This window comes from Mobula hypostoma, chromosome 17 (assembly GCF_963921235.1).
Source record: "Mobula hypostoma chromosome 17, sMobHyp1.1, whole genome shotgun sequence".
Classification (NCBI taxonomy): domain Eukaryota; kingdom Metazoa; phylum Chordata; class Chondrichthyes; order Myliobatiformes; family Myliobatidae; genus Mobula; species Mobula hypostoma.
In genome coordinates, this window is record NC_086113.1 from 56,987,761 (window position 1) to 57,011,636 (window position 23,876).

The 23,876-nt window shown below is 39.9% G+C and overlaps 1 protein-coding gene across 9 annotated transcripts in view; it reads right to left on the minus strand.

The window, feature by feature from the left end:
* LOC134358048 (ataxin-1-like) overlaps positions 1 to 23,876 on the minus strand; it is a 478,119-nt gene that overhangs the window by 283,389 nt on the left and 170,854 nt on the right. For all 9 annotated transcript variants that reach the window (XM_063069941.1, XM_063069934.1, XM_063069938.1 and 6 more), the window contains one exon: positions 18,177 to 18,283. The gene's annotated coding sequence lies outside the window, so the exon portion shown is untranslated. The remainder of the gene's footprint in view (positions 1 to 18,176; positions 18,284 to 23,876) is intronic.

Sequence of the window (23,876 nt, forward strand, 5' to 3'; positions counted from 1 at the left end):
TCTAACACTACAGGTTGCGCTTCAATGCAGAAATCCCAGCAAAGACATACAATATGCTAGCACTCACTTCCTGGAACACTAACTAACACTACGCTGTAAAACTAATAGCACATTCTCTTATCGATCATGAGCAATGCCAAAGGATAGCACACTTCTGCATTTACATGTTTGATAGTAGGAAAGAGAATTTCTCCTTCCTAAATGGAGCAAAACTTTCATTCTGTTCAAATATGCAGTAGTATTATGAAACAACAATTTCCTCAGTAAGGTAGTGTAAGAAACAACAAATGTTCAAACACGTCATGTCTGAATACAGATTAAAGATATAAAGATTAGTTTTATTTGTCACAGGTATAACAAATCATATAATGGAATGCATCATTTGCATCAATGACCAACACAGTGGAAAGCTGTGCTGGGGACAGCCTGCAAGTGTCGCCAACATAGCATAACGTATTAACACAATTTATTAACCCTAACCTATGCATCTTTGGAATATTGGATGCAACCAGAGCACCTGGTGGAAAGCCACACAGTCACAGGGAGAAAGCGCAAACTCCTTACAGATTGTGGTGGGATTTGAACTCTGGTCCTGCAGCTTTACACTAACTGCTACGCTAACATGCTACACACCAATAAATGAATAAATACTATTAACAATACAAGACCCCACTTGGAGTACTGTGCTCAGTTCTGGTCGCCTCACTACAGGAAGGATGTGGAAACCATAGAAAGGGTGCAGAGGAGATTTACATGAATGTTGCCTGGATTAGGGAGCACGCTTTATGAAAACAGGTTGAGTGAACTCAGCCTTTTCTCCTTGGAGTGACGGAGGATGAGAGGTGACCTGATAGAGGTGTATAAGATGATGAGAAGCATTAATCGTGTGGATAGTCAGAGGCTTTTTCCCAGAGCTGAAATGGCTGCCACAAGAGGGCACAGGTTTAAGGTGCTTGGGAGTAGGTACAGAGGAGATGTCAGGGGTAAGCGTTTATTTTACTCAGAGAGTGGTGAGCGCGTGGAATGGGCTGCCCGCAACGGTGGTGGAGGCGGATACGATAGGGTCTTTTAAGAGACTTTTGGATAGGTACATAGAGCTTAGAAAAATAGAGGGCTATGGGTAACCCTAGTAATTTCTAAGGTAGGGACATGCTCGGCACAACTTTGTGGGCCGAAGGGCCTGTATTGTGCTGTAGGTTTTTTATGTTTCTATGTGTCCCAGTAAAAAAAATACAATTTTTTAGATTCCACAAGATAATTAATGGCAAAAGTAGCTTGTGTATGAAAGTGTGTGTTTATTGGGAACAACAGGAATTCTGCAGATGCTGGAAATTCAAGCAACATACATCAAAGTTGCTGGTGAACGCAGCAGGCCAAGCAGCATCTATAGGAAGAGGCGCAGTCGACGTTTCAGGCCGAGACCCTTCGACAGGACGGACGAAGGGTCTCGGCCTGAAACGTCGACTGCGCCTCTTCCTATAGATGCTGCTTGGCCTGCTGCGTTCACCAGCAACTTTGATGTATGTTTATTGGGAATACACTAGGATGAATAGCAGAGTGTTCATAATCATCATGAGGGCCTTATCTTCAAAAATGTAGGTTGTTAATGTTGAATGAGTATATTTTATTAACACAAGGTGGTCCTTTTTAATATTGTTTCCAAAACTGCTGAACTTTGAGTTCGGTGACAATACTCATCCCAAGCACAAAAGGGAGATATTGCTGGCCATTGATCAGTCAAAATGGGATCCATCTACATGATATTTCAAAATAATTGACGCACTAAAAGCCTTTATTTTTAAATAATTACATTTATATAGGCAATTCTGGACCCTTTGCATGCCACCTTGGCGGAACAGAGGAGCACTTTTAGTAATAGACTAAGATAACTGTGCTGCTCCAAAGAGTGCTATGCGAGGTCATTCCTACCCTTGGCCATTAGGCTCTATAATGAGTCAACTTATAGCTGGGAAGCAATGACCCCCTCCTGTTAGACTGTTTGAGGTAACTTTTTTTTATTCTTTCTACTTCTCTTCTAATATTTATATATCTGTGCCCTTGTAATGCTACTGTGACACTGTAATTTCCTTTGGGATGAATAAAGTATCGATCTATCTATCTTTCATAACAAAAGATTTTCCAAAATGCTTTGTGTGCTTTATGACAGCTTAAGATCAAATCACAGCATCAACAGATTTCAAAAGGTATTGAATAAGACATAGCTTCATATAGGTTCTTTAATTCTAGTAAGTTAAATGTTATTGTGGGGCAGTGTAAAATGGAGACAAAATTGGGTAAGGGATATAAAATGGGAATGAGTGATTCTTCAGGTTACAGAACAGATTTAAATACATGCTGAACTAGCAATAAACTGTATCACCTTAACACCCTTAAAATCAAAGTGTCCTCAGCACTTCACAGGACTATAATCAAACAAACTGTGTATTAAGTGCCTGAAAAAAAACATTCTAATGAAACAAAAATAGTACATCAAATAATATTTCTATAATAAACATAGAAAATAACAAATATAAAAAATGCATAATAAAAATAGGTCAAGCAATATTAAATCACAAGGCATAAAGAAAATATCATGGAGCTAGAAAGAGATAGAGGGGTTAATATATACACAAAAATAGATAATGTAAAAAAAATTGAAACACAAGTGCATCTAGTTAGGAGTAAGGGAAGATTTTTGATTGTGAAAAGATCATGTGGCATTATGAAATGTATCTGCAATTGTTATACAATATTGTAAATGTAAGTGGCTGAGAGCACCACAGAGAATGAAACTGATAAAAAGTAAATCAAATAAGAGATTCAAATCTCATAGGGGCCTACTACTGATTGGTTACAGGCAGCATCAAAGCAGCAGTTGTGCAACAAGTCAGTCAATAGCAGTGGCAATCTAATTTCACAAGTAGCTGCAAGCAGAGCATCAAAATTACTGATTGAGGCAATTTCAGCCCCAGGGATTTCCACCCCAGTACAAACAGATATCCTTCAATTTACAAAGCTTTGAGTTATAAATTTCCACTAAAATGCCCTCGACTCTCTGGGAAATGTGCCATTGATTTCTGAATTTATTTTTTTGTTTTAACTAATACCTGATAGGAATACGCTGTACCAAAGCACCATAAATGTATTGCGCAGCCTTCTGTATTTACAAATTACACACAAGTGTTTTTATAAGAAAGAAAATAGTTTATAAATCAAGGAATACTTGTACAACAAATAGATGCAGCTTCAGAAGACAATCTTTCGTATCACCAGTAAGCAAGTCTCAGAAGTAATATATTTACACAAATCAACCCAAGTTATAGGAAAGAAAGCAGGAAACACAGCACAGATGAACTACATTTTACATTTTATGAAAGAAATATATTGATATTTTATAACATGTTGGTTATTTAAATAGTTTAATGATACATGACCAAAATTTAACCTCGCAGCTGAAATTATGAAAAGACTTAGATGTATTTACAATAAAAATTGTAACCATCAATAATAAATCACTTTTTAAAGAAACATTAAATTGCACACAAAATGAGCTCTTTAATTTAAAAATGTCTGAGAAAGTTCCTTTCATAAAAATGCCTGGCTCATGACCCCTGGATTATAAGTGCTGCTTCAGTCCCACAGCTTGTGAATGAGCTTCTGTTGTTAACGTATGAAAACTGATGCACTATGGAACTGAATTTGCTTACTACCAGAGCTTATGTACTCAGATATTCAAGAAACAATACAAAATTTCAGCAAAGGACTGCAAAATAAATTTTATAAAAATTATGGCTGCATTATAACTGAGGCAGGGGCAGTTGTATACAAGTAACATTTACTTTTATTATTGATGGTAATTTGTAAATGAAATAGGCCTCAATTTTTCTTCTGGAAAAGGAAATCGCTTAAACTACACCATAGCTATTTTTTTTCTTCAGACACATCAGTATCAGGTTTACTAGCACCGGCATATGTCCTGAAATTTGTTAAATTTACAGCAGCAGTACAATGCAATACATAATACGAAGGAAAAAAACTGAATTACAGAATATCAAATCGTTAAATTAAATAAGTACAGTCGGCCCTCCTTATCTGCAAGTTCTGCATGCACAAATTCAACCAACCATGAATCGAGAAAACCCGGAAGTGCTCTTCCAGCACTTGCTGTTCGAGCATGTACAGACTTTTTTTTCCTTGTTATTATTTCCTAAACAATGCAATATAACAACTATTTTACATAGCATTTACATTGTATTAGGTATTATAAGTAATCTCGAGATGATTTAAAGTATATGGGAGGAATGTGCGTAGGTTATCGTGGATCAGGATCAAAAAAAACCGTAAGTTCTCTTACTAACTAAGTCGGAACAGGTACATCCGATATTATTTAGCGTCAGTTAGTCAAACGTTTGTCTTAGTATATAGTATATATTTGACCTTTCTATGCATATAAAACACTTAAGAAACGTATGTCTCAGTGCCGGGCTCGGGAACACAAGTTCCCGAGTTCGATCCAGTGACAGAGCGCTCCTGAGCGTGCTCTCCATCCCTGCTGGGTTGATGCGGAGGATCAAAAACCCAAAACCCAATAACTAAACCACTCCGTTGCTTAGTAATAATTGTGGCTTTAATTGGGCAGGGAGTTTCTAATTTTATCCTTTAAAATTGTTCCAATCGTTGACCGACTGTAGCCTAACGCTTTTCCAATGACTGATGGCGTTTCACCTCTTTCTGATCGCTTTATTATTTCTACTTTATTTTTAATCGTGATTGTGATTATTTTCGTGAACAGAAACACTGCGGACTCAGAGCCCCACCGCCGGGTCCTAATGCCCATCACACTGAGACAAGTTAAATAAGGTCCGGGGTTCCGCTGGGTCCTAAGATCCACCCCATTGAGACAAGTTGAATAAGGGACTTGAGCATTCGCTTTTTTTGGTATCCGTGAGGGGTCCCGGAACCAATCCCTCGCGGATAAGGAGGGCCGACTGTAGTGCAAAAAGGAAATTAGTACGGTAGTGCTAATGGGTTTAATGTCCATTCAGAAATCAGATGCCAGAGGGGAAGAAGCTGTCCTGAATCACTGAATGAGTACCTTCACTCACTCAGCGATGCCAGACTTTTAACATCGTAAATCAGTAAGTTGTTTGTTATGTCTCCCCTCTCGCTGTGAAATGGAGACACCCCTTTTTCTCCCTTATTAGGGAGACAGAGCCTGTGGTATTTCGAATTACTGGGTGAATGAATAGCTTTTGGGGTACTGCAAGTCTGTGCCTTTATTGTTGTTTTGCTGCATGTTTGAGTGCTCGGTGGAGGGTGCTGATGCTTTTTTGCTGGTAGGGGTCGTTGCCTTGCTGCTGCTTGTGTGTGTAGGAGGGGGAAGCTTTGGGGTCCTAATATTTTAACTGTCATTCATTCTTTGGGGCACTCCTCTGTTTTCGTGGATGTTTGCGAAGAAGAAAAATTTCAGGATGTATATTGTACACATTTCTCTGACATTAAATGTACCTTTGAAATGTATTCACACTTCTCCCTGGTGGTAGCAATGAGATGAGGGCATGTTGTGGGTGGGGGGTCCTTTTTGAGGCACTGTTCCTTGAAGGTGTCCTGGATACTGCAGAGGCTAGTGTCCACGATGGAGCTGACTAATTTTAATGACATGTTAAACCATGAGATTTATTTGGGTAACCAACAATTTTCTTCCCATAATACACTCCTGTATTGCTTCAATCAACGAATATGACTGGTTTAGTTTACAGGGTCAGTTGCTAAATATGGTGCACCTGGGACAATAATGACAATATTTCTAAGTCAGGATTTTGCACAACTTGGAAGAGAATATCTATTCAGTCATTTGCATCTACTTATTACTACAAATGAAATCTTGGACTTAATAAAATGCTGTTGAATAGGCTAGTGGTGAAGTCAGTTAATTCTGTAGATGTACACTGCAACTATTGCACATCAGTGATGAAAGGAAGGAATACTTAAGATGTGGAAGGTGAAATTAACTCCGAGTGGAGTCATCAGGATGCCGTCATGACAGTGTTTTTATTTTTTAGCAGGCTTTCTTATTTTTTACAAGGCCAAGTTGCTAGCTCGACGCTCAACCCAGCATGGATGGAAAGCGTGCAAGGGAGCCGGCTGGATTCGAACTCAGGACCCTTCGCTCCGAAGTCCGGTGCTGATGCCACTACGCCACCAGCTGGCCAAATGAACAGTATTTTATTATATTTCTTGTATGTGGTGGAAAGGCTCTGGAGTGTTGGTGTTACGTACCCCGTAACTGGGTTGCCAAACCAGCAGAAATGGATCACTCAGTTGGAGTCTGGATTACTAGAATTAAGAAAGTTTTATTAAAGAAACAAGCAACACAGTACTCTAATCAAAAGGATAGTGAATGCAACAGTTCAGCAATGATAAATATACATGTACACAGAATTCAGATAACAGGATCAATCAAGCTCTATCGTCGCCTAGGGGCAAATGACCAGTTTCAAAGTGACGCAAAGTTCAGTTCAGTTCACAGTAATCACTGCCGTGGGAGATGGACAGTGTGGGGGAAGGAGAGAGAGAGCAAAAACGAATGAATATTCAAACGGCTTCCACACACAGACCTTCGCAGTCAGCTGTCGGGCGAGCCCTTTGTGATGTCATCTGAGGTCATCGACCGTGACCCCTCCGTTTCCAGATACGATCGTTTCCCTGCGCTGAACCTGGCACCCAGGCAAGGGTGGACACATACCAGGTTCCCGCCGATCGTGCCTTTCCATCCTGAGCGTCTATGGCTTGATCCCGCGATCGGCCGTCCAAAAGCTTCCCACCGACTTGTGAGAGGCGCACCGCTTCCAGTGTCTCGTTACCTCGGGTGTCGTGTGTGTCTTGCCTTAGCGAACCTGTCCCCTTTTATCCCCCTGCTGGGGTATCGCCTGTCCATCACTTCAAACAGTTCAGGGTTCAAAGGGGGAGCCGATCTTGACAGCTCTCCCTCCCCTTCATTACACATCTCCGAATGCTGCTCCATTGTTTTCCTTATCTCTCTCTCTCCTGAAGACAGGTGGCAGACCAACTGCTGATCACACAGGGCAGCTAACATCTTAATCTATGTGTATTCTTGTCACATTGGGGTGAGTCACTGAGTAAAGGACAGCCAACTTCTAACCTGGCCTTGAACAGTATTTATACAACTGGCCCAGTTAAGTTTCTGGCCCCAATTTGCCAATGGTGCAGTACTTAACAAGAGTAATGTCATTAAAAGTCAAAAATCTGTGGCTACACTACCTTGCAGAATGAACATAAAATCTGCAGAGGAGGAAATCAAAAATAAAAACAAATAGTTGGAAACACTCAGGACGGACAGCATCTGTGAAAAGAGAAACAGAGTTAACACATGAAGTTGAATCATTAACTCTGTTACTGCAGATACCGCCTGACCTGAAGAGTGCTTCCAGCATTTCCCGATTTTATCTCACTTGTTGAATGTGGTCACTGTCTGGTACTTGTGTAGCACATGCAGGTGTGAACTGCTTCATGTGGTGATGAAGGACAAATTGGAACTACGTAATGCATTCAAAACTGCACATACTTCTAACCATATGAAATTCATTGATAAAGCAGCTGAATATAGTTGGGCATACCATGCTGTCCTGAGATATTCCTGCAACAATAACCCGATAATGAGAATGGACTGACTGCATAGTAATTAGCTGGATTGGATTGATCTGCTTTTTGTGAAGAGCACATTCCTGCTCTTGTAGAAACCACTGTTGTAACTATACTGGTACAGATCTGTGAGATGTGTACCTGTTCTGGTGCGCACTCTTCAATACTAGAGCAGGGATGTTGCCTACTCCGATAACCTGTGCTCAGTACAGTACTCCCAGTCATTTCTTGATAGTACATGGAGTGAATCAAACTGTCTGAAGCCCAGTTTCTGTGGTGGGATCTCAAGAGAAAATTGAGGTGGATCATCCTTTCAGTATTTCCTGTCAGGCTTGGCTATGAATGCTTCAGACTTGAAACACATGGTGAGGCCCACCATCTTTGGGGATAGAGGCATAACTTGGAGTTCCACCTCCTATTAATCCTTGATGTGCCTACCACCATTCATAACTAGATGTGATAAGACTGCTGGCCTTTACTCTAAACAATTGGTTACAAGAGCTCAGCTCCATTCATTGTTATCTGTTTAGAATGCATATAGTCCTGTATTACAGTCTCAGCAGGCTGGCAACTTATTTCTTGATATAGCTGTTCATGCAGTTGTGCCTTTCTAGACTTCTAATTGAACCAAGGTAGGTCACTTGGCTTGATTGCAAAAGGTACAGCAAGAGATATATTGGGCTAAGGTTTCAAACTATGATGGTATACATTTCTGGTGCTGCTGACAGTGCAGTGTGTCTCATGGGTATCCAGTCATCAGGTATCAGAGCTGTTCTGGGATTATAACACAGGAACTTGCTACATGACTAATATAAAATGAGGCAGGATAAACAGTAAAATACTTGGATGCGATGGGGCATTTCATAGAAACATAGAAAACCTGCAGCACAATACAGACCTCAAAGTTGTGCCGAACATGTCCCTAACTTAAAAAATTACTAGGCTTACCCATAGCCCTCTATTTTTCTAAGCTCCATGTACCTATCCAAACGACTCTTAAAAGATAAATCAGAAGTTTCTCTGCCATTCTGTATCATTGTTGTTTCTGCTCTGCGCCTACAGCCCTTGATTCTGAAAGAATTTAGGATTCCATCAGACTCAGCACTCAGTCCTGGGGTGAAATGATTCTGAAGACTCACAACCTTTGCGAAGAAAGTTGTTTTAATTTTGGCTCTGAATGGCTGACCATTTATCCTCAGAGAACAAGCCTGATTCTAAAACCTCCAAAAAGGAAGCAGCCTCTGCAAATCAAGCCTATCAACACCTGCACACATCATAGCACTCTCACTGTTTCAGGCTCCTTGAGCAAAGACCTCTGGCCACAATTTTTCCTTTGTGGTAGAGCCTGCCCTACTTCTCCATCCTTCACCAAACCTCCTCTGCTCCAAGGAGGACTCTCAGAGTCTCCACAACTGCAATCCTCATGCCATCACCACTCTTCCACAGGGTCCCTAACTTGGGATTTCCAGATTAGAAGGAGTGGCTAACAACATTCTCTCTTCTGCCCTCTCCATCGGACAGAAGACACAAAATCCTGAAAGCACATATTGTTTGAAACAACATAGCTTTAAACCAGAGCTTCCAATGTTTTTTTATGACCAATTCCATTAAGCAAGGGGTACGTGGAACCCAGTCTGTGAACCTCAGCTTTTGACAAGGACATCTGGGTTGGAGTACTCTTTCCTCTGAGTAAATATATCAGTTTATTGTTGCTTATTTCCTAATCCCCAATAACTCCGATGACAAGAAATGCACTGACTGCCCCTATGAACCTACAGTCATCACCAGTGTGTAGCCTGGCTTTCAACTTCTCCATCTTCTTTTCATCCCGTAACAAGGTTCGGTCTTTCTTCAGCGTGCCAGTCCCTTTGTCTTTTTTCTCTTCGATAATGTCTTGGATCAATGAATATCCTTCATTGTTGGTGATGTCTATTTCCTTTGCTTTTCCTCGAATGGACCAGACAGCGGAAATCTAATCCATTATTTTAAAAATACCTGGTTATTCTTCAACTTAGCAAAACCCACTGTCTGCCATGAATAAACAGTAAATCCTACCAGCAACCAGCTTCAGCTTTATAACCATTGGTCTATGACAAAGAAAAAAATATTGTATGTCATAATTAGAAGCAGTCAAAGTAAACATGTCTGAATCCCTGACTCTACTGGAAAAAAAGTCAGGTTAAAAGTAATTGCAAAATAGAGTGATTATTTTTGGATAACTAAATGTTGATCCAAGTGCTTGACAAAACTATCAGTATCATTTTGTGACAGTCACTTTAAATAGGCAAGAAATTCTGCAATTTGGCTTTACACCTCAAATTTACAGTTTAATCACATCCCTCAATTTACAAACTGATCTAGATATACGATCCGAATCCAACACATCCAATACCAACAGTTGATATTTCAGGCCAAACTCTTGCACCAGGGCCTGCCTCACCTGCTCAATGCCTCCAGCATTTGTATGTGCTGCCAAAGAAGAATGAGTTTGGTTTGGAGGAGGTGCATCATTGATAGGTTCTGTAGCATAAGCTTTTCCCTCAGAATCCAAGATAGATGTTATAATAAAAAAAAATTCTAGAGAAATTGAGAATGCATTCAATTAAAGGCAGTTTCATCTTGCTGCTCCAGAACCAGGGGTCACAGTGTCTCAGAAAAAGCATTTGACTATTTAAGGTACTGATGATGAAATGTTTTTTTATTGACAGGATTTTGATTCTTCATTTTTTTCCTTACACTGGAGAATTGAGATCTCAATCATTGTATATTTTCAACTTATTTCTGGACCATAAGGGGTACCAATCAGCTATGTTTGGGAATAAGGTAAGGAAGTCAGCTGCACCATTACTATATGGAGGAAAAATAAGAACAATTGGCTACAATTCTGTGTGTCTGCACACATTTCAAACTGCTGATACAATTGTAATTACACACAGTGAATTAAAATCTCACTCAAGTGAAAACAAGGCTTACCAACATCTTCCAAATTGAAACAAGACAGAACACGATTGCAAAGATTTAACTGTTTGGTTACAAGACTGTAAATGGAATCCCAAATTATTTACACATGAACAAACTGAAAATGTAAAGACTTCTTATTAGAGGCATTGCCTAGGTGAGCGTTATAAATACACAAATAGGTCAGAATCTTGGCTATTTGTATCTGCATACAGACTTATTTGGAAAGTCAAACGCACAGACGCACACAACATATACATACATATATACATGCAATATTGTGCACACAAAATTATTTGTTTGCAAGCAGAATTGATCAAGATGGGCAAGAGAATTGGAAGAGTGCAAATAAACCCACAAAATTAATGCAATGTCCTTTCATTTCATCATCATATGACACGGATGATCATGGTCTTATCCATGACTATGATTGTTCTTGACAAATTTTTCTACAGAAGTGGCTTGCCATTGCCTTCTTCTGGGAATTGCTTCACAAGATGGGTGACCCTAGCCATTATCAATACTCTTCAGAGATTGCCTGCCGAGCATCAGTGGTCATATAACTAGACTTGTGATATGCACCAACTGCTCGTACGGCCATCCACCAATTTGATCCCATGGCTTCAGGTGACCCTGATCGAGTGGCAGAGGACCTAGGTAGGTGCAACACTCTGCCCAAGGGTGACCTGCAGGCTAGTGGAGGGAAGGAGCACCTTATACCTCCTTTGGTAGAGATGTATCTCCACCCCATTTATCCAAACTATATGATTCCATTTCATTTGGAACAGGGTTTGAAATGGCAAATCTGCACGTCAGCATCATGGGAGAGCTGGAACATACAATTCTCAAAAGATCCTAAAAGGAACTCAATGCTTTGATTTATTGATTTTTTCCCCTAATCAACGAGAACTGGTAGACACTGAATTCTGGACAATACACCAATCACTTATTAAAATTCTCTTGGGTCAGGAAACAAAAACTCAAGGCCTGGTGCCAGGCAAATAACCTCTTCCTCAACGTCAATAAAAGGAGATGGTTATCGACTTCAGGAAAACCCACATTACTCATAAACTCTTAGCAGTTTTAAACTCCTGGGAAGTGTGCATCTTGCACAAACACTCAAAATTCCAGAGCTTATCCTCCAGAGTCAAGCAAACTCACCAAAGACTCTACTCTCTTGAGTTGGTCAAGGCACACCAGTACTCATGACTTTCTACAGAACATCCTTACATGCTGCATGACTATGTGCTATGGAAATAGCACTGCAGCAGACAGGTAGTTAAGATTGTTTAAAGCATGACTGAAAACAGCCTAGCCATCATCAAGGCCATAAATACAGAAAGGTGCTAGAAAAAAAGGCAGCAATGTCGTAAAGGGTCCCACCCACCCTGCTTATGGACTGTCTGTCCCACTACCATCAGGGAAGAGGCTACACAGCATTAACACCACAATCACTAGAATCAAAAATAGTTACTTCCTCCAAACCACCAGGCTGATCAATTTCTCCATCCATCACCACTATGTGTACATCACCTAGTGTCACGTTATGTACACTTAATCAGTTCATATACATAAGAGTTACTTGTATTTTGTGTTTTATAGGATTGTGGGTTTAAAAATAGTATCAAAAATAGTTTTTGATAGCGTTCTTTTTGCTTATTGTTTTTCTTGTTCTATATCAGATCCAGAGTAACAATCATTTTGTTCTCCTTTCCACTCATGCACTGAAGAATGACATGAACAACCTTGAATCTTGAAAAACTTTCTCCACATTACGCTTCATTGTAGCGAAGGCCAAGATCCCCAAGATAAAAGAAACTCAAAAATAAGCAAAGATGTTCCTTTCCTAACATGCTTCACTAACAGTAACACAAATTCCTTCCTATGCCTAAAAGAATATTTTAAAAAACCACAGATCTCATGCTTTCAGAAAGAAAATTTTAGAATAAACTTCTAATGTCAATTACAATAAAGTGTAACACAGTTGTATAGGTTGGTGCATTGTTTGTGTGCTGAAAAATTATTAACCACTGACAGCACACAGTTTAAGGAGATATAACCACGTATTTAAACTAACCCATCACAAATGACAATTAACAAATGCTTACTTCTGGAGAAGAAAACTCAACATCATAGAACAGTTTTAAATTCACATTCATTACCTTGGACAATACTAATACTCACGTCAGGCTGCTGTTTATTGATTGTTACTCGGCATTTAATACGTTATTCCTACAGGTCTGATCAAAAAGCTCCAAAATCTGGGCCTCTGTACCTCCCTCTGCAACTGGATCCTCGACTTCCTCACCTGAAGACCTCAGTCTGTGCAGATCAGAAATAACATCTCTACCTCACTGACTATCAACATTGGCTCACCTCAAGGCTGTGTGCTTAGCCCACTGCTATACTCTGTCTACACCCATGACTGTGTGGCTAGGCACAGCTCAAAAACCAGCTAGAAATCTGCTAACAATACAACTATTGTTGGCAGAATTTCAGATGGGGTCAAGGCAGCGTACAGGAGTGTGATATATCAGCTGGTTGAGTGCTGTCACAGCAACAGCCTTGCACTCAATGTCAATAAGATCACAAAATTGATTGAAGGCTTCAGAAAGGATAAGACGAGGGTACACACACCAGTCTCAGAGAGGGATCAGAAGTAGAGAGACTGAGCAATTTCAAGTTCCTGGGTGTCAACATCTCTGAAGATCTATCCTAGGCCCAACATATCGATGCAGTTACAAAAAAGGCACAGCAGCAGCTATCTTTCATTAGGATTTTAAAGGGATTTGGAATGTTACCAAAGACCCTCGCAAAGGAAGCATTCCATCTGGCTGCCTCTGTCTGATATGCTGTGGGGGGGGGGTAGGGGGCACTGCAAAGGATGGACATAAGCTGCAGAGAACTGAATCTAGTCAGCTCCATCATGGGTACGAGCCTCAGTACCATTTAGGACCTCTTTATGGAACGATGCATTAAAAAAGCGGTGTCCATCTTTAAGGATGGATATATATATACACACACACAACTACATTGCTGACATGTTTGGTGTAACAAACACTCAAGTTAAGTCCAAATAGTATCAGATGATATATTGATATATTCCTTATCCTCACTGATTTGCAGGTTCTTCAGTGTGACACCGTACATCATTGGTGAGCAGTCATTTCCAACTTTACAAAAATAGAGTATAGCAATGCCGGACACTGGTCAGCCATATAACCACAAAATCATATAACAATTACAGCACGGAAACAGGCCATCTCGGCCCTTCTAGTCCATGCCGAACTCTTACTCTCACCTAGTCCCACCGACCTGCACTCAGCCCATAACCCTCCATTCCTTTCCTGTCCATATAGCTATCCAATTTTACTTTAAATGACAATATCAAACCTGCCTCAACCACTTCTGCTGGAAGCTCGTTCCACACAGCTACCACTCTCTGAGTAAAGAAGTTCCCCCTCATGCTACCCCTAAACTTTTGCCCTTTAACTCTCAACTGATATCCTCTTGTTTGAATCTCCCCTACTCTCAATGGAAAAAGCCTATCCACGTCAACTCTATCTATCCCCCTCATAATTTTAAACACCTCTATCAAGCCCCCCTCAACCTTCTACGCTCCAAAAATGAAGACCCAACTTGTTCAACCTTTCCCTGTAACTTAGGTGATGAAATCCAGGTAACATTCTAGTAAATCTTCTCTGTACTCTCTCAATTTTGTTGACATCTTCCCTATAATTCGGTGACCAGAACTGTACACGATACTCCAAAATTGGCCTGACCAAGGTCTTGTACAATTTCAACATTACATCTCACCTCCTATACTCAATGCTCTGATTTATAAAGGCCAGCATACCAAAAGCTTTCTTCACCACCCTATCCACATGAGATTCCACCTTCAGGGATCTATGCACCATTATTCCTAGATCCCTTTGTTCTACAGCATTCTTCAATGCCCTACCGTTTATCATGTATGTCCTACTTTGATTAGACCTACCAAAATGCAGCACCTCACATTTATCAGCATTAAACTCCATCTGCCATCTTTCAGCCCACTCTTCTAACTGGTCTAAATCTCTCTGCAAGCTTTGAAAACCTACTTTATTATCCACAACGCCACATAGTAAACATAGAAAATAGGTGCAGGAGTAGGCCATTCGGCCCTTCGAGCCTGCACTGCCATTCAGTATGATCACAGCTGATCATCCAACTCAGAAACCTGTACCAGCCTTCCCTCCATACCCCCTGATCCCTTTAGCCACAAGGGCCATATCTAACTCCCTCTTAAATATAGCCAATGAACTGGCCTCAACTGTTTCCTGTGGCACGGATTCACCACTCTCTGTGTGAAAAAGTTTTTCCTAATCTCGGTCCTAAAAGGCTTCCCCTTTATTCTCAAACTGTGACCCCTCATTCTGGACTTCCCCAATATCGGGAACAATCTTCCTGCATCTAGTCTGTCCAATCCCTTTCAGATTTTATACGTTTCAAAAAGATCCCCCCTCAATCTTCTAAATTCCAGAGTATCAGCCTAGTCAATCCAGTCTTTCATCATATGAAAGTCCTGCCATCCCAGGAATCAATCTGGTGAACCTTCTTTGTACTCCCTCTATGGCAAGGATGTCTTTCCTCAGATTAGGGGACCAAAACTGCACACAATACTCCAGGTGTAGTCTCACCAAGGCCTTGTACAACTGCAGTAATACCTCCCTGCTCCTGTACTCGAATCCTCTTGCTATGAATGCCAGCATACCATTCGCCTTTTTCACCGCCTGCTGTACCTGCATGCCTACTTTCAATGACTGGTGTATAATGACACCCAGGTCTCGTTGCACCTCCCCTTTTCCTAATCGGCCACCATTCAGATAATAATCTGTTTTCCTGTTTTTGCCACCAAAGTGGATAATCTCACATTTATCCACATTAAATTGCATCTGCCATGAATTTACCCACTCGCCTAACCTACCCAAGTCATCCTGCATCCTCTTAGCATCCTCCTCACAGCTAACACTGCCGCCCAGCTTCGTGTCATCCGCAAACGTCACCGTGCCAGCCAGGAGCCGAACCTAGAATCTTCTGATCCACCTATCTTAGTATCATCTGCATACTTACTAATCCAATTTACCACCCCATCATCCAGATCATTAATGTATATGACAAACAACATTGGACCCAGTATAGATCCTTGAGGCACACCACTAGTCACCGACCTCCAATCTGACAAACAGTTATCCACCACTACTCTTTGGTGTCTCCCATCCAGCCACTGCTGAATCCATTTTACTACTTCAATATTAATACCTAACGATTGAACCTCCCTAACTAACCTTCCGTGTGTAACCTTGTCAAAAGCCATACTGAAGTCCATATAGCCAACATCCATCGCTTTACCCTCGTCAATTTTCCTAGTAACCTCTTCAAAAAATTCAATTAAGATTTGTCAAACATGACCTTCCACGCACAAATCCATGTTGACTGTTCCTAATCAGACCCTGTCTATCCAGATAATTATATATACCATCTCTAAGAATGCTTTCCATCAACTTACCCACCACTGATGTCAAACTCAGAGGCCCATAATTGCTAGGTTTACTCTTAGAACCCTTTTTAAACAATGGAACAACATGAGCAATACGCCAATCCTCCAGCACCATCCCCATTTCTAATGACATTTGAAATATTTCTGTCAGAGCCCCTGCTATTTCTACACTAATTTCCCTCTAGGTCCTAGGCAATATCCTGTCAGGACCTGGAGACTTATCCACTTTTATATTCCTTAAAAGCACCAGTACTTCCTCTTCTTTAATCATCAAGGTTTCCATAACTTCCCTACCTGTCTCCCTTACCTTACACAATTCAATATCCTTCTCCTTAGTGAATACCGAAGAAAAGAAATTGTTCAAAATCTCCCCCATCTCTTTTAGTTCCACACATAGCTGTCCACTCTGATTCTCTAAGGGACCAATTTTATCCCTCACTATCCTTTTGCTATTAATATAACTGTAGAAACCCTTTGGATTTATTTTTACCTTACTTGCCAAGGCAACGACAACATAACATTGAGGTACACAACACAGGTGTGGGCTCAGGTCTGTCACTGTAGATCACTGCGATACCATACAGGTGAGCTTACATTATATGGTACTGTTTAGCATAGATCATGCCATGGAATTAAATGCAAATTTAAATAGGTTTTATGTAGCTGACATACAAAGTAATAGATTGCTAGGTTCTTTGAAATAATGCTGCTGCCCTGGCACGTGAAGACACTGAGATAATGTGCCATAAAAGTACTGATAAATATGATTCCAAAGTAGATGTTAAACATTTATATTTCTCCAGTTCCAGACTTGTAACATTTGGATCACCTTCACATTGACAAGATTTCATAAGCAGTCATTATCACAAAGATTTTGAAAGTGAGAGGGGATATCTCCTCCCTTCTTACTATGCAGTCATTCTTCTGATTCCAACAATTTCATCCACTAAAATCAAAAAGGAGATGAAAGATAGGAATTATTTCACCAATATGGACCATTTTGTCAACTTGCAGCAATGCCGGGGTATTATAAAGCCCTCTGCAATCCTTCAGTATTACACACAAGGGGATACTCTGAACAAGTCTGGACAAGCAGTTACTGCAAGTCATTTGATCTATCAATTAAGTGATTCTCATCATGCCTGAGAATTCCAGGAGAGTCTGCAAAACCCTTTGCCTTGAGGATGAGATCTGAAAAGACATCCTTCCATTAAACAATCAAAACACAATTGTTTGCTGCAGCTTAATCACATTCCTGAATGTTATGCAACCCCAAATGATGAGCTTTGCCTCCAAACTGGAATTCAATGGACACCGACAACACCGTTCAGGAAAGTCATTCTGCCCTTGCTGAATAAAGACTTCTTTTCTTGTCTGTAACTAACTAGATGTCTTATCAGACATAATTAATATAACTGAAAATAAATCACAATGCTAGTAACACGAGTGCAAAAGGATGGGAATCTAGATTCAGAAAATTTACATCTGCCAGACCAGTCAGATTATGACTGTCAAAGACAAATATTACAACTCATGTATATGGAAGCTCTTGCCATCTCTAATAATTCCTTAACTTCTGAGAGCAAAGGACATTAGTGTACATACTTCGATAATAAATGCACTTTGAACCTTGAAGTTTGATGTTTATAATTCAAATTTGAGATTACCATGAATTTTAATATGCTCATATTAATGCTTATGAAAAAAAACAATAACGTAGGGAACAAAGACAATTCACCTGTACAGCAATTTGTAGTTTCATATCTATAAACATTGAGAAATTAGTAATGAAATTACTCTGTAATCTGGTGATAGAGATTGCATTCTAAATTTTGCTTGGTATTCCATAGATTAACATATCAGTTAAGAAGCTTCAGTGCATTCAACTGGAACTGGCTTTAAAGTCTGCACAAGTTAATGCCCACTACAAGCAAGCAAGATGGTAAACAGACACTTGATAAATCTTTGACAACATATCACTGGTAAAATAATTGCAGTGAAAATGAATGTGACATACCACATGAAATGCAACTGTTCTGTTTGCATCCATCAAGACAGAAATCTCAGGTGTGTCCATTAGATCACAGACCTTCCATGTGTGTCTTAAGCACAAAAGGTAGACGTCTGGAAACAATAAACAAAAAATTGTTATCACATGGCAAGGCAAAATGTTAACTGTACTTTGAAGACTGCTAATTATTCATGTTTGGGAAAATTACTAAAATTATCTTGAATCTTAATTTAAAAAAATTAAAACACTATCCTCTAGCTATATGTAAAGCAAAGCCACTAGAAATTGTACTGTCTTTTAACTTAAAGACCAATTGTAGTAGGATTGAGTTGTTCTCTGATCTTGGCAATCCATTTGCAAACTTTTCATCACCATGGTAAAGAACAACTCAACTCAACCATCAACCACCCCAGCTATGTGTTTCTGAGTTACTTCCAAAGCAATTTGAATATACATAGCTTGTAGGAACGGAATTCAACACCGTTTGTTGGAGGGTTAGAGAAGGCAAAAAGGCATGCTTTCAAAAGATGTAGAGGATAGAGATTCAGAAAAACAGGGGAGATAAAAATTACTCAATGCAGATAGCAAGCTCAATGGAGTAAGGAGAGTTTGCAGAACTTGTCAAGCTGGTAGAGATAGCACAGGAAAATTAAATCAAGTGACCATAGCAGAAAAGTTAACGGACATGGTTGTATTGAAGATGGGTGACAACTCCGCAAGGAAAATAGTCAGTGACAAACTGAGATTTCACAAATAGAAGGTGAAATAATCCTTTTCATGTAGTACTTAAATTTCATTACTTTGGCCATTATTTTCTACACTGCTCTCATCTTCACGTGGTCTATCTTTGACTCTTCCCTTCTCTTTCTGGATCTGGCGTTATCTTAGAGGACAACATAGATTTTGAGCCAACAGACTGGCACTGCTATCTTGACCATTTGTGGTTCCATCTTGCTTCCCCTGAGGACTTCACTAGAATTCCTCTGTCTCTGTCACATTTGCTCTGATGAGGCTTTAAATGAAGTGACTCTGAAATGTTTTATCACAAACAAGAGAAAATCTGCAGATGCTGGAAATCCAAGCAGCACACACAAAATGCTGGAGGAACGCAGCAGGCCAGATAGCATCTGTTTTTCCCAGTCCTGATGAAGGGTCTTGGCCCAAAATGTCAACTGTAATCTTTTCCATAGATGCTGTCTGGCCTACTGAGTTCCTCCAGCATTTTGTGTGTGTTGTCTGAAACATCTTCCCTTTTTTTTGAACAATGATCTCTTTTTCACCATAATTATCTATGCTTGACTCCATCTCATTTACTTCCCCCGAATCACTTATCAGCTTCTTTCATCTGGGACAGAGCTTTGCTGCTTTGCACTTCATACCTCAACAGCCTCCATACTTGATAGTTCATCCTTCATAACTTATGCAACCTTCAATTACCTCTGACCATTAAACACATTTTCTGCTCCTCTCACACTTAAAAGGAACTTCTTTTTGGAACCCCCCGGACTACTCTCCCAACCACCACTCATTTTCCTATGCAACACCTCTCCTTCCACCTCCTCCCTTCACCCTTCTAGAGAACCACACAGTTCTTCTGACAATGCATTTGCAGTTCTTCCAACTATTGTGCAGCATTTCAAAGATCGAAGTAAATTTATTATCAAAGTAGGGATACTACATGTCACCATATGTTACCTTGAGATTCATTTTCTTCCAGGTATTCACAGGAAAACAATACAACAGAATCAATGAAAAGCTATACAAAATGTGCAAATGATGACAACTGGGCAAATTTAAAAATAAGCAAATAAATAATACTAGGTTCAGATTTGGAATTAGTTCAGATTTGAGGAAAGTGAATTTATGTATGGTGGTTCAGAAGCACTATGGTTGAAAGGTAATAATTGCTCCTGAACCTGGTGGCATGGAACCCAAGGCTTCTGTACCTCCTTCCTGATGGTAGTAACGAAAAGAGAGTGTGGCCTGGATGGTGGGGGGTGGGGGGGTCTTGGCTAACAGATGCTACTTTATTATGTCAGAGCTCCTTATAGATGGGCTTAGTGGTGGGTAAGGATTTGCCTGTGATGGACTGAGCTATATCTATCACTTTCTGTAGACTTTTCCATTCTTGGCCATCAGTGTTTTTATACCAGGCCATAATGCAACCAACTACTCCACTGTGCATTAGAAGTCTGTCAAAGGTTTTAGATGACATAACAAATCTGTATTTGGTTTCTTTAATGTAAAAACACCTATCACATGTTGGGCAAATGCTTTGCTAAGCATGTGCCTTCAGTCCACTGAATTTCCTAATGCCCAAATGCCTAAACACAAGATTAAGAAATAACACTCCATCTTGGGTCAAGGCACTTCCTAACCTCCCAAACCTGTATTCATATGGGCTAGGTCATCCATTGTGATATACATAGTTTCTCTCCATTAATGCAGCCTGATCTGCTTGGCACATCCTGCAGCACTGTGTTTGCATCTCTTTACACTCTCCAACTATCTTCCTTTCATATGTTCTCCTTCCCTGACTGCTGTCATTAACCCATCTAACAGATGGTCATATTTACAGCTCATCTCCAAGACAATCCTGGTGTCACCTTCAAGATCTTTTCTTTGTCCTATCCATCCCTCTCAATTTTTCCTGAAATGTGTTTATCAATTTCCTTCCTCTTTTTTCCAGTTCTGAAGAATTAATGACGCAAACATTTTCAGATTTCAGAATTACAGCTTCTGCAGTTTCTTTTTCAAGTTTCATCAAGATATTCCATCACATTTTTCTGATGAAATACTATCAACAAAAATGGACTGAGGCCAAGTGGAAAATCTGTTGCCAATGAGTGACTTCCAGCTGAAAGGAGTTCTAACCAACGGACAGCTTTAAGCAGCACAAGAAGATCTAAGGATGAATAAGCTAGGTATTATCAGAATGACAGAAATGAGAAATTACGGCAAAATGCCATTAAACAGCTGTGATTGAAATTGAGCAAATGAAAAACACGACCTTTAGCTTATCTTGCATTAACATTTGAAAAACAAATGCTAAGTTTAGAAAATTGAACAATTCTTTCAGAACCAAAGATTCCATTAGCAGCTCTGGTTTTTCTTGCTTGGTGGAAAAATTAAACCCCAGTTGTACTCTTAACAATTTTTAAGTTGGATACAAACTAAAGAAAATGAGGACAAAGATGAGGGGTTTGTAACTTTTTTGTACTCCAGTCCCCAAAATTATTTAACAATTCAAAGTGAATGGGCATACAAAGGCAAAATATTTGAATATTATACACAAAGCAATGACAGACAGCTATTCTGTATTTACCTTCCTTTAGACGATTACCTTGGATTATTAGCTGATTTGTCACTTCATCTCTCTTGCCTTCTATTCTGTCTCAGGTTTCTTCACCCCGAGCTCCTACTACTCCATTTCTCCTCATGTTAAAACCTAGCCCTAGGGAAATCTAGACAGTTTCTAGAGCAGGTTACATGGTTGGCACAACATTGTGGGCTGAAGGGCCTGTAATGAGCTGTAGATTTCTATATTCTATATTGACTTCCAATCCATCCAGTTCTGATAAAAGATTAACCAAAAATGTTGACTCTGCATCTGTGTACACACAAAGGTGCTGTCTAAAGTGCTTATTTCCAACATTTTTCAGCTTTATTGTATATTATCCATGACAGAATACCGCACACACCATCTTAAAATATTAAAAATGTCTCAATGCACTCCTACAAACTGCAGGTAAAGCCTCACCCCAGGCCAAAGGATGGATTGACTAAAATCTTGGATATCAGAACTAAAACATTCCCCATTTCTATTCCCATAAATGCTACCTGACTTGCTGAGTTTTTTTTCAGCTTTTTCTCTCTTTTTTTTTAAACAGATTACCAGTATCTGCAGTTTTGCTTTCCGACTTTCATTGCACAAAGAGTTATGTTTAAAGGAAGGTCTTAAAAATAGGGTGAAGAGATTTTGAAATGGCACTTCAAAGCATATGGCCTGACAGGCTAAAGAATAATTACTCGTGATCTGATGAGGAGAAAGTGAATGAAGATTACAGAGGTTATCTATAGAGAGAGAAATGCAAACATACTGAAAAAAAATCAACACATACTTTGAAAAGATTCATGTCACAAGTAACTAATTGCAAGATGGGACAAAGCTATTTGTACTAACAGAGATAATTGAAAAATATCAATTATACTCCAGCATTTACCTCAGCATAGTTTCCCTACCTTCAACTACTAGATGCTTACATGCCAAGTTATAACAAGAAAAATGTCTACTTAAAAAAAGTCATACTTGTGTTGACCTGACAACACTCCTTTGAGCAGCAATCCTTTCATAGCCCTTCCAGACTTTTAAACAGCCAATGACACTGGGATTCAGCCAAACAACCTCACAACTCAATCCATTCCCACCAAGCCTGGACAGCCAAGCATTCTTTTATTAAGGAATGCATTCTGGTAGACAGCCTGCGACACACCATAAACTGGAAGGAAGTCAAAGATAGTCTTATAACAAGGCAATGCATTAAAGCTGAAATGCTTACGTTGATAGCGGTGTGTTTCTCATCTGCAATTAAGTGTCATTTGCTTTAAATAACAGCTTTTGGTTCCAAAGGCAAATCAGTATTTTATCAATTCGACATTATTAAATTTCTACAAGTTAAAAATAAAATGAAAACTGCCCAAATTCATTTCCAGTACATCATTCCAAGAGCATTTGTATATTGCAAAAATGTTTGCAACATCCACATTACTGGGTGCAGCAAGTGCCCAAGAGCTTCCAAGTCACATCTACTGTATCTAGGCCTTTCAATATTCAATTGGATTCAGTAAGATCCCAACCACTTCTTCCCCCCCCCCCCAATTCTTAAAAACTCCAGCAAATTCAGGCCCAGAGCCATCAAGCGCTCCTTATAATTAACCCTTTCATTTTCTTCAACCTCCTCTGGACTCTCTCCAATACCAGCACTTATTTTCGTAGATAAATGGCCCAAAACTACTCGCAATGCTCCAAGTGTGTTTTAACCAAAGCCTTATAAAGTCACAGCATTGCATCCCTGCTCTTATATTCTACACCTCTCGTAATGAATGCTAACATTGCATTTGCCTTCCTTACCACAGACTCAACAGGCAAGTTAACCTTTAGGGAATCCTGCACAAGGACTCTCAAATCCCTTTGCATCTCTGACCTTTGAATTTGCACCCCGTTTAGAAAATAGCCTACAGTTTTATGCCTTCTACCATTTTCTCTCCATTTGGAAAATAGCCTACCCTTTCATTTCTTCTACTAAAGTGCATGACCATACACTTCCCTGCACTATATTCCATCTGTCCATTCTCCTAATCTGTCTAAGTCCTTCTGCAGACTCCCTGCTTCCTCAACACTACCTGCTCCTGCACCCATCTTTGTATCTTTCACAGATGTGGCTACTATTCCTTCATCTCAATCATGAACATATTACGAGAAAAGAAGCAGTCCCAACACTGACCCTTGTGAACACCATTAGTTACCAGCAGCCAACCAGAAAAGGCCCTCTTTCCAACTTGATGCTTTCCAAAAACTCTAGCTCATCCTCTTTCTATATGCTCAAGCTTTTCAGTCCACTGTGAGTCATCCCTACAATCACCAAGGTGCTTTCCCTTAGTGAATACTGAAGTAAGTACTCATTAAGTACCTCCACTATCTCCTCC